Source organism: Heterocephalus glaber, unplaced genomic scaffold (genome assembly GCF_053883595.1).
Source record: "Heterocephalus glaber isolate CG9 unplaced genomic scaffold, H.glaber_assembly_v1.0 deba00001666, whole genome shotgun sequence".
Lineage (NCBI taxonomy): Eukaryota > Metazoa > Chordata > Mammalia > Rodentia > Bathyergidae > Heterocephalus > Heterocephalus glaber.
The window spans coordinates 12388375-12390823 of NW_028258406.1; the positions used below are offsets into that span (position 1 = coordinate 12388375).

The window sequence follows — 2449 nt, forward strand, 5'->3', positions numbered from 1 at the left end:
CTGTGACAGACTTCTGACCTCCAGAACAACAAAATAATAAAAATTGTGTGTGTTAAGCTGCTAAACTTGTAACAATTTGTAACAGCAGGTTGTCTGATATGGTAGCCACTGGCCATGAGGTGCTGCTAAACCTGTGAAATGTGGCTAGTTTTCATTGAGTTGGATTTTTAAGATTTAATGTAAAAAGGTAAAGACTCTAACTTATTTCATATTGGTTACAAGTTAAAATGGCAGTATTTTGAATTTATTGGTTTAAAAAATTATATTATTAAAATTTAAACCTTTATTATTAACTTTTTATTAGAATATGTTTGTAGTATACGATATTTACATTCCTTCGGGTAGTTAGCATATATACATAACACATCTTAATTCCTTTTTTATCCCCTCCCCCTCCCTTCCCTTCCTCCTCCCCTCATCTCTTGATCTCCTTCCCATCTAAGGAAGATCTATCTCCTTACTTCCTATTATTTATCTTTTATTTTACTCTTTATTTATATTCTCAGTTTCTCATAAGAGAAGCTATGTGATATTTAAGTTTGTGTAACTGGTTTCTTTCTTTTTTTTTTTTTTTAAATTTAAAGAAAAAATTTACTGAAGCTCTGAAAAACAATTCCTAAAAGATATTTTCCAGAAAACTGTAGCTACACAATGCATTGCGTCTATCATGTTAAAACGTGCATTAGACACAATTACAAAAACCATGAAACAATTCACCATTCTTCAACAATTTGAGCAAAGAGAAAATGCCTAAGGAACAACATGAATGACTTGCAAAGGATGGGCTCTTTAAGCACCATTTAAAAAAAAAAAGCACAAATGGATGAGTGTGTTCAGTTATATACCCTGAATTGGACCTTTGGCACTAGGAATCAGGGCATTTTGTCATATAGCATTAACATGTATTATAAAAGTGCATAGTGTCAATGGAATAGAACCACCAGCATTCAAAAGCAGCTTTGTCAACTAGGCAATAAAACACTACACCATGTCTCTTTGTTGTCCATCATTGAATACACTGGTAGCAACTTTTAAATGAAAAGAAAAAAGAAAAAAGGAGCTGCAACCCCTTTTATTTTCTCTGTTTAACGTCAAAACAAACATCAACTCTGTTGTACACTAACATCTTCAAAGTACATCATTTGTACAAGAGAAGGACTAGGAACAAAACACGTTGACAGAGATCCAAACACTGGTGAGAGCTCCTCACACTGCTTTCCGATGGTACTCAGGAAGGGCCACTTCATAATCACTGGCACTAAACAAAGTTGCTGAATTCTTCCCCAGATACTTGAGGTAATCATGAAGATAATTCAGTAATAAAGCAAGGTTCTTCTCATCCAGAGGTGTGTAGGCCAACATAGCTCCAATTTGTACAAATAATCTCAGTAGATGTGGTGCTCTGTACACCTGCGACATGGGTGCATCAGGGTGATTGGCAAGGATCTCAGCGTACTGTGGTCTCTCAAATTTGTAGAGGAGCTGAGTACCCAGCATCACATTGAAGTATTCTTTTATCCCTGCTACAACCTCATTAACCGCATACTCCTTATTATCCGTATTTTCTCCAGATTTCTTATAATTTGCATAGTCCTCTAGAATGGAATCCACATTCTTCTTGGCAGGAAGGTAAAAGAGCTGTTTCTGTCTGGTAATTAAGTCCCAGTTCAACAAGCCACCGTTTTAGCTCTTCAGGGATCTTTACTTTAACTTCAACTCTGTTCATAAATGTTTCTTCATTTTCAACAGTAGGATCTACCCGGGCCCTCTTCTTCCGAGGAGGCTGAGGTGTCTCACTGTTACTGCCACCATCTCCATTACCAGGGTTTTTTTGTTTGTTCTTTTTTGTTTTCACTTCAACATTTTTCTGTTGCAGAACAGATGTCTTCTTTCCTGGAGCAGCCCCTCTCATCTTTCCCTCTGCATATTGCTCCTGATTGGCTTCCTGAAGTTCTCGCTGTTTCTGTAGGTTAGTGTCCACATATTTGAGTACTCTGCTTTCTGGAACCCATTCGTCCCAATTTTTATTCCAACCACTGTAATGTATAAAGTATTTTACTTGTTTGTCCTTTATGGCAACCATTACACACTTTGCTTCATAAAGAAGAGGCCCATGAAAGCACAGTACTCGTTCACCCTCCTGGAACTTGGGCTTCGGGTCCTGCTTGGGCGCCATTTATAAGTGATTCGCCGCCTCCTTCTCCCACCACCCCCGACTACCGCCCCCTACTTTCTACCCCACCGGAGCTCTCGTCAGACGCGCCTTCCGGCACAGCCGCTCTACATCCTGGGCCCGATTTGCCCGCGCCCGAAGACCTCACAGCGCCGCAACCGCGCAACCGCCGCCACCCAACGACCGCCCTGGTTTATTTCACTTAGCATTATGGTCTCCTCTTGGTCTCATTTTCCTACAAATGACTGACTCAAGTTCATCTTTCTTTATGGCAGA

At 39.6% G+C, this 2449-nt stretch overlaps 1 pseudogene; it reads right to left on the reverse strand.

The window, feature by feature from the left end:
* Positions 1-1057: 1057 nt before the first annotated feature.
* Positions 1058-2246, reverse strand: LOC101696703 (mortality factor 4-like protein 1 pseudogene; annotated as a pseudogene).
* Between the last annotated feature and the right edge of the window lie 203 nt (positions 2247-2449).